This window comes from Hyla sarda, chromosome 5 (genome assembly GCF_029499605.1).
Source record: "Hyla sarda isolate aHylSar1 chromosome 5, aHylSar1.hap1, whole genome shotgun sequence".
NCBI lineage: Eukaryota > Metazoa > Chordata > Amphibia > Anura > Hylidae > Hyla > Hyla sarda.
Window position 1 is genome coordinate 72,776,871 of NC_079193.1, and position 9,324 is coordinate 72,786,194.

At 52.9% G+C, this 9,324-nt stretch overlaps 1 protein-coding gene across 6 annotated transcripts in view; it reads right to left on the reverse strand.

Moving 5' to 3' along the window:
- Positions 1 to 7,124, reverse strand: part of MYD88 (MYD88 innate immune signal transduction adaptor) — a 31,569-nt gene extending 24,445 nt beyond the window's left edge. The window contains exon 1 of one of the 6 annotated variants that reach the window (XM_056519667.1): positions 6,832 to 7,124. The gene's annotated coding sequence lies outside the window, so the exon portion shown is untranslated. Of the gene's footprint in view, positions 1 to 3,212; positions 4,467 to 4,501; positions 4,521 to 5,949; positions 5,971 to 6,089; positions 6,115 to 6,684; positions 6,769 to 6,831 lie in introns of those variants that run through there. The other 5 variants (XM_056519664.1, XM_056519666.1, XM_056519669.1 and 2 more) reach the window with 5 other exon arrangements.
- Between the last annotated feature and the right edge of the window lie 2,200 nt (positions 7,125 to 9,324).

A 9,324-nucleotide genomic window follows, 5' to 3' on the forward strand; every position in this document is an offset into this window, starting at 1 on the left:
AGCTCCACCATCCTGAGAGGAGGATCATCACCTGCCTGTGACAGCTCCACCATCCTGAGATGAGGAACATCACCTGCCTGTGACAGCTCCACCATCCTGAGAGGAGCAACATCACCTGCCTGTGACAGCTCCACCATACTGAGAGGAGGATCATCACCTGCCTGTGACAGCTCCACCATCCTGAGAGGAGGAACATCACCTGCCTGTGACAGCTCCACCATACTGAGAGGAGGAACATCACCTGCCTGTGACAGCTCCACCATCCTGAGAGGAGGAACATCACCTGCCTGTGACAGCTCCACCATCCTGAGAGGAGGAACATCACCTGCCTGTGACAGCTCCACCATCCTGAGAGGAGGAACATCACCTGCCTGTGACAGCTCCACCATCCTGAGAGGAGCAACATCACCTGCCTGTGACAGCTCCACCATACTGAGAGGAGGATCATCACCTGCCTGTGACAGCTCCACCATACTGAGAGGAGGAACATCACCTGCCTGTGACAGCTCCACCATCCTGAGATGAGGAACATCACCTGCCTGTGACAGCTCCACCATCCTGAGATGAGGAACATCACCTGCCTGTGACAGCTCCACCATCCTGAGATGAGGAACATCACCTGCCTGTGACAGCTCCACCATACTGAGAGGAGGAACATCACCTGCCTGTGACAGCTCCACCATCCTGAGAGGAGGAACATCACCTGCCTGTGACAGCTCCACCATCCTGAGATGAGGAACATCACCTGCCTGTGACAGCTCCACCATCCTGAGAGGAGGAACATCACCTGCCTGTGACAGCTCCACCATCCTGAGAGGAGGAACATCACCTGCCTGTGACAGCTCCACCATCCTGAGAGGAGGAACATCACCTGCCTGTGACAGCTCCACCATCCTGAGAGGAGGAACATCACCTGCCTGTGACAGCTCCACCATCCTGAGAGGAGGATCAACACCTGCCTGTGACAGCTCCACCATCCTGAGAGGAGCAACATCACCTGCCTGTGACAGCTCCACCATCCTGAGAGGAGGAACATCACCTGCCTGTGACAGCTCCACCATCCTGAGAGGAGGAACATCACCTGCCTGTGACAGCTCCACCATCCTGAGAGGAGCAACATCACCTGCCTGTGACAGCTCCACCATACTGAGAGGAGGATCATCACCTGCCTGTGACAGCTCCACCATACTGAGAGGAGGAACATCACCTGCCTGTGACAGCTCCACCATCCTGAGATGAGGAACATCACTTGCCTGTGACAGCTCCACCATCCTGAGATGAGGAACATCACCTGCCTGTGACAGCTCCACCATCCTGAGATGAGGAACATCACCTGCCTGTGACAGCTCCACCATCCTGAGATGAGGAACATCACCTGCCTGTGACAGCTCCACCATCCTGAGAGGAGGAACATCACCTGCCTGTGACAGCTCCACCATCCTGAGAAGAGGAACATCACCTGCCTGTGACAGCTCCACCATACTGAGAGGAGGATCAACACCTGCCTGTGACAGCTCCACCATCCTGAGAGGAGCAACATCACCTGCCTGTGACAGCTCCACCATACTGAGAGGAGGAACATCACCTGCCTGTGACAGCTCCACCATCCTGAGAGGAGGAACATCACCTGCCTGTGACAGCTCCACCATCCTGAGAGGAGGAACATCACCTGCCTGTGACAGCTCCACCATCCTGAGAGGAGCAACATCACCTGCCTGTGACAGCTCCACCATACTGAGAGGAGGAACATCACCTGCCTGTGACAGCTCCACCATCCTGAGATGAGGAACATCACCTGCCTGTGACAGCTCCACCATCCTGAGAGGAGGAACATCACCTGCCTGTGACAGCTCCACCATACTGAGATGAGGAACATCACCTGCCTGTGACAGCTCCACCATACTGAGAGGAGGATCATCACCTGCCTGTGACAGCTCCACCATACTGAGAGGAGGATCATCACCTGCCTGTGACAGCTCCACCATCCTGAGAGGAGGAACATCACCTGCCTGTGACAGCTCCACCATACTGAGATGAGGAACATCACCTGCCTGTGACAGCTCCACCATACTGAGAGGAGGAACATCACCTGCCTGTGACAGCTCCACCATCCTGAGATGAGGAACATCACCTGCCTGTGACAGCTCCACCATACTGAGAGGAGGAACATCACCTGCCTGTGACAGCTCCACCATACTGAGATGAGGAACATCACCTGCCTGTGACAGCTCCACCATACTGAGATGAGGAACATCACCTGCCTGTGACAGCTCCACCATCCTGAGATGAGGAACATCACCTGCCTGTGACAGCTCCACCATACTGAGATGAGGAACATCACCTGCCTGTGACAGCTCCACCATCCTGAGAGGAGGAACATCACCTGCCTGTGACAGCTCCACCATCCTGAGATGAGGAACATCACCTGCCTGTGACAGCTCCACCATACTGAGATGAGGAACATCACCTGCCTGTGACAGCTCCACCATCCTGAGATGAGGAACATCACCTGCCTGTGACAGCTCCACCATCCTGAGATGAGGAACATCACCTGCCTGTGACAGCTCCACCATCCTGAGATGAGGAACATCACCTGCCTGTGACAGCTCCACCATCCTGAGATGAGGAACATCACCTGCCTGTGACAGCTCCACCATCCTGAGATGAGGAACATCACCTGCCTGTGACAGCTCCACCATACTGAGATGAGGAACATCACCTGCCTGTGACAGCTCCACCATCCTGAGATGAGGAACATCACCTGCCTGTGACAGCTCCACCATACTGAGATGAGGAACATCACCTGCCTGTGACAGCTCCACCATCCTGAGAGGAGGAACATCACCTGCCTGTGACAGCTCCACCATCCTGAGATGAGGAACATCAGAATCAAGAAAAAGGAAAAATAGTGTTGACGATTTCCATAATCGATTAGTCTGTTGTTAGGGGGTGTGGCCTAAACACATAGTGGGAGCTTTATCAAAACCTGTGTAGAGTAAGAGTAGTGCAGTTGCCCATAGCAACCATTTATTTTTTGTTTGTTTGTTTTTCATTTTTAAAAAGGCCTGTAAAAAATGAGCCTGTAGAAAAGAAGTGATCCGATTGGTTGCTATGGGCAGCTGCACCTCTCTTCCTCTACACAGGTTTCACTAATTCCCTCCCTTTTAGCCCCTCAGTCTGCCCCTACACGTCCCCCTCTGGTTTACGCTTACCCTCGGTGCCTTTTTGAAGCTGCTTCCAACCTGCACCATCTGAGCCCTATCTCCAGCACTGAGAATGTGGCTTGGAGTGCAGCCCAAAAGCAGGCACCATCTTCTTGTCCTCGGCGCCCCTGGTGACAAGAAGCCTCTGGTCCCGACATCGTGGGAGCCCTCCAGTGCGGCCAGAAGCTCGTTCTCCATCCTCCATGCAGTGACTGATCTTTCTGGTGCAGGGAGAATGGCCATTACTGAGGTCTGTGAACTGCAGCTTCTCCTGTGCAGCAAGGCTCATAGGTTAACCCTTCACGTGCTGTCATCTCTATTTTCCCTGTTAACTCTTCACAATGTGGTCCCCACTTCCTTCCCTTAACCCTTCCCTGGTCCCCTAATCCTGTTTTAGTTTTTTTATCCGAATAATCAGCTAACTAATCTCTTTTAGAATTAATCATTAGTTGCAGCCCTAGATATATTCCTAACATGGTGTACATCAGCTAAGCCCCTGTGTTAGTGAATATAACCCAATAGTGACGATCTCCCTCTCCAAGCCCAAAGTCCTGGGTGTTGCTGATCTGTGGAGGAGGGCAGATCCCTATTGTCATCAGACCTCTTAAATCATGTTGTTTAGATCAGTGTTTTCCAAACAATATGTCTCCAGCTGTTGTAAAACTACTCTCAGCATGCTCGGAGTTGTAGTTTGCAATAGCTGGAGACAAACTCTGGAAAACACTGGTTTAGAAGAACTCACTGGTCTCTGATGGAAAACGACCCAATAAGACAACCAGAGAAACGTGCAGTGAGTGAGGTTTTTATAAGAAAATGGTGAAGATGGCACCAACTCAGCATCAGCTGGAAACACCAAGTGTCATAGGATGATGTCGTGATATTATGTCATTCTTTATAATAATAGAGTTAGGGCCCATTTAGTAGGGTGACCTCCTTCATTTGTGCACCCCTTTACTCCCATCATTCCTCAGGGACACCCTCATACAAAACACCAATAAATCACTTTGCCACATATTGGGCGCACAGCTCTGCAGCATCCACCCATTTATCACATACAAGAACCCCGTGCCCAAGTCTATGCGCCCTACCAGGCATTGCTTCTCCATATCCAAATACCAAGCATGTGCCCACTCACTAGAGCTTAGTAGTCACTCACTCAGTACTCATCTGCTGCACCTACACTCACCTTTCCTGTCCGTAGTTTCTCTGGCTGCACTCACACTCAACTGTTCTGTCTCCCCTGCTGCACTCACCTCTCCTGTCTGTAATCTCCCCTGCTGCACTCACACTCAGATAACCTCTCCGTAGTCTCCCCGGCTGCACTCACCTCTCGTGTCCGTAGTCTCCCCGGCTGCACTCACCTCTCGTGTCCGTAGCTTCTCCGCCTGCACTCACCTCTCCTGTCCTGTCCTGTCCGTAGCTTCTCCGCCTGCACTCACACTCACCTCTCCGTAGTCTCCCCGGCTGCACTCACCTCTCTGTAGTCTCCCCGGCTGCACTCACCTCTCCGTAGTCTCCCCGGCTGCACTCACCTCTCCGTAGTCTCCCCGGCTGCACTCACCTCTCCGTAGTCTCCCCGGCTGCACTCACCTCTCCGTAGTCTCCCCGCCTGCACTCACCTCTCCGTAGTCTCCCCGCCTGCACTCACCTCTCCTGTCCGTAGCTTCTCCGCCTGCACTCACACTCACCTCTCCGTAGTCTCCCCGGCTGCACTCACCTCTCCGTAGTCTCCCCGGCTGCACTCACCTCTCCGTAGTCTCCCCGGCTGCACTCACCTCTCCATAGTCTCCCCGGCTGCACTCACCTCTCCATAGTCTCCCCGGCTGCACTCACCTCTCCATAGTCTCCCCGGCTGCACTCACCTCTCCATAGTCTCCCCGGCTGCACTCACCTCTCCATAGTCTCCCCGGCTGCACTCACCTCTCCATAGTCTCCCCGGCTGCACTCACCTCTCCATAGTCTCCCCGGCTGCACTCACCTCTCCATAGTCTCCCCGGCTGCACTCACCTCTCCATAGTCTCCCCGGCTGCACTCACCTCTCCATAGTCTCCCCGGCTGCACTCACCTCTCCATAGTCTCCCCGGCTGCACTCACCTCTCCATAGTCTCCCCGGCTGCACTCACCTCTCCATAGTCTCCCCGGCTGCACTCACCTCTCCATAGTCTCCCCGGCTGCACTCACCTCTCCATAGTCTCCCCGGCTGCACTCACCTCTCCATAGTCTCCCCGGCTGCACTCACACTCACTTCTCCATAGTCTCCCCGGCAGCACTCACTTCTCCGTAGTCTCCCCGGCTGCACTCACACTCACCTCTCCGTAGTCTCCCCGGCTGCACTCACACTCACTCTCCATACCTTTCCGTAGTCTCCCCGGCTGCACTCACACTCACCTCTCCGTAGTCTCCCCGGCTACACTCACCTCTCCGTAGTCTCACCAGCTGCACTCACACTCACCTCTCCGTAGTCTCCCCGGCTGCACTCACCTCTCCGTAGTCTCCCCGGCTGCACTCACCTCTCCATAGTCTCCCCGGCTGCACTCACACTCACTTCTCCATAGTCTCCCCGGCAGCACTCACTTCTCCATAGTCTCCCCGGCAGCACTCACTTCTCCGTAGTCTCCCCGGCTGCACTCACACTCACCTCTCCGTAGTCTCCCCGGCTGCACTCACACTCACTCTCCATACCTTTCCGTAGTCTCCCCGGCAGCACTCACTTCTCCGTAGTCTCCCCGGTTGCACTCACACTCACCTCTCCGTAGTCTCCCCGGTTGCACTCACACTCACCTCTCCGTAGTCTCCCCGGTTGCACTCACACTCACCTCTCCGTAGTCTCCCCGGTTGCACTCACACTCACCTCTCCGTAGTCTCCCCGGTTGCACTCACACTCACCTCTCCGTAGTCTCCCCGGTTACACTCACACTCACCTCTCCGTAGTCTCCCCGGTTACACTCACACTCACCTCTCCGTAGTCTCCCCGGTTGCACTCACACTCACCTCTCCGTAGTCTCCCCGGTTGCACTCACACTCACCTCTCCGTAGTCTCCCCGGTTGCACTCACACTCACCTCTCCGTAGTCTCCCCGGTTACACTCACACTCACCTCTCCGTAGTCTCCCCGGTTACACTCACACTCTCCTCTCCGTAGTCTCCCCGGTTACACTCACACTCACCTCTCCGTAGTCTCCCCGGTTACACTCACACTCACCTCTCCGTAGTCTCCCCGGTTGCACTCACACTCACCTCTCCGTAGTCTCCCCGGTTACACTCACACTCACCTCTCCGTAGTCTCCCCGGTTACACTCACACTCTCCTCTCCGTAGTCTCCCCGGTTGCACTCACACTCACCTCTCCGTAGTCTCCCCGGTTACACTCACACTCACCTCTCCGTAGTCTCCCCGGTTACACTCACACTCACCTCTCCGTAGTCTCCCCGGTTACACTCACACTCTCCTCTCCGTAGTCTCCCCGGTTGCACTCACACTCACCTCTCCGTAGTCTCCCCGGTTACACTCTCCTCTCCAGAACTGACTTCCCACCTACCAGCGCTCCGTCTCAAAAATGAAACTGTCCTCACCGGGACTCGCCCACTGTGAGCACCAGGGGGGGGGGGGGGCGACGACATTTGTTGAAACCTTAAAATTAACTGAAACAAAATCTAGACAGATCAGATTCATTCCACTGTGTCTTCTAATTCTCGTCTTATGCAGAGGACCCCGTACGAGCTGTTAGGTCTGATTCGGGGTTTGGTGACTTTTATCTCCCCCCCCCCCCCTTCTGAAAACATGGACTGCGCTCAGTTGCAGGAAGTTCGTGATATAAGTTTAGTGTAATGTGTGGGAAATGATGCTGTGAGGTGTCACTACAGGGGTGAGGGCTGCACTGGCTATTACACCGTCAGCATACGGCCCTGTGTATAAGAGGAGGAACCTTATAGGAGGGAGCTGCATTCCCTAACAGTCAGGTCCATAAAACATTCCCCAGAGCTTCATAGACTTGGAATGAGCAGAATATATACATAGTTTATAGTGGAATAAACATATGTTACATAGAATCACATGTGGAATCATTATGTGCTGCTTCATAGTCCTGAAATGAAGATGATAAATGTGTTTATATGGGAATGGACTCATATTCCACTGAGATTCCTAATCATTTCTATGGACAATATAGAATTAGAATAAACATGATCTAGATGCAGTTTATAGCAGAACAATCACATATTCCATAGAAATAGATGGATAATAATTTCCCTGTGTTTGATAGAACTGGAATGAAGGGGATGTATGTGCAGATTATAGCAGAATGAACACATATTCTATAGAAACCGATGCAATACAGTGGTCCCTCAACATACAATGGTAATCCATTCCAAATAGACCATCATATGTTGAGGGATCCGTGCAATGTAACGTATAGGACAGTGGTCTACAACCTGCGGACCTCCAGATGTTGCAAAACTACAACACCCAACATGCCCGGACAGCCAACGGCTGTCCGGGCATGCTGGGTGTTAAAGTTTTGCAACATCTGGAGGTCCGCAGGTTGAAGACCACTGGTATAGGATGAAATACTCACCTGTCCCCGTTGCTCTGGACCCGTCACCGCTCGTCACCACTGCCCTGGATGTCGCCCTCCATCGCTGTCGCCGCGTCCCCGTGGTGTCCCCGACGCTCCGGCAAGGCCTCTGCTTCGCCGGCATCCTCGTTCTCCGTCGCCACCATCACGTCGCTACGCACGCTGCTCCTATTGGATGACGGGACGGCGTGCGCAGCAACATGATGACGTCGATGGAGAGTGCCGAGGATGCAGGGGATCCCGAAGAGGACGCGCCGGAGCCCCGAGGACAGGTAAGTGATCGTCAGCGGACCACACGGGGCACAGTAAACGGCTATCCGGTGGCAGCTGAAGCAGTCTGCGCTGCTGGATAGCCGTTTATGCGATGGCCCCGACATATAAAAGCATCGTATGTTGATGCTGCCTTCAACATGCGATGGCCTCTGAGAGACCTTTCTATGTTGAAATGATCGTATGTCGGGGCCATCGTAGGTCGGGGGGTCACTGTATTCATTTTTGTGGGCTTGATAGACCAGGATTGATAAGGATATATGTGAAGTTAAAGGGGTACTCAGGTGGAAAACTTTTTTTTTTTTAAATCAACTGGTGCCAGAAAGTTAAACAGATTTTTAAATTACTTCTATTAAAAAATCTTAATCCTTCCTGTACTTTTTAGCTGCTGAATACTACAGAGGAAATTCTTTTCTTTTTTGAACACAGAGCTCTCTGCTGAATCACGAGCACAGTGCTCTCTGCTGACATATCTGTCCATTTTAGGAACTGTCCAGAGCAGCATATGTTTTCTATAAGGATTTTCTCCTACTCTGGGCACTTCTTAAAATGGACAGAGATGTCAGCAGAGAGCACTGTGGTCATGATGTCAGCAGAGAGCTCTGTGTTCCAAAAAGAAAAGAATTTCCTCTGTAGTATTCAGCAGCTAAAAAGTACTGGAAGGATTAAGATTTTTTAATAGAAGAAATTTACAAATCTGTTTAACTTTCTGGCACCAGTTGATTTAAAAAATAAATAAATAAATAAATTTCCCCGGGAGTACCCCTTTAACCCCTTAAGGACCAAGGACTTACCGGTACGTCCTTGGTCCTGCTCTCCCGATATAACGCGGGGTTACACAGTAACCCCGCGTCATATCACGGCGGGCCCGGCGTCATAGTGAAGCCGGGACCCGCCTCTAATAGCGCGCAGCGCCGATCGCGGCGCCGCGCGCTATTAACCCGTTAGCCGCGCGCTCAGAGCCGTGCGGCTAAAAGCGAAACCGAATGTGGCCGGCTAGCTCAGTCGGGCTGTTCGGGATAGCCGCGGCTAATCGCGGCATCCCGAACAGCTGACAGGACAGTGGGAGGGCCCCTACCTGCCTCCTCGCTGTCCGATCGCCGAATGACTGCTCAGTGCCTGAGATCCAGGCATGAGCAGTCATGCGGCAGAATCGTTGATCACTGGTTTCCTATGAGAAGCCAGTGATCAATGATGAAGATCAGTGTGTGCAGTGTTATAGGTCCCTATGGGAGCTATAACACTGCAAAAAAAAAGTGAATAAAGATCATTTAACTCCT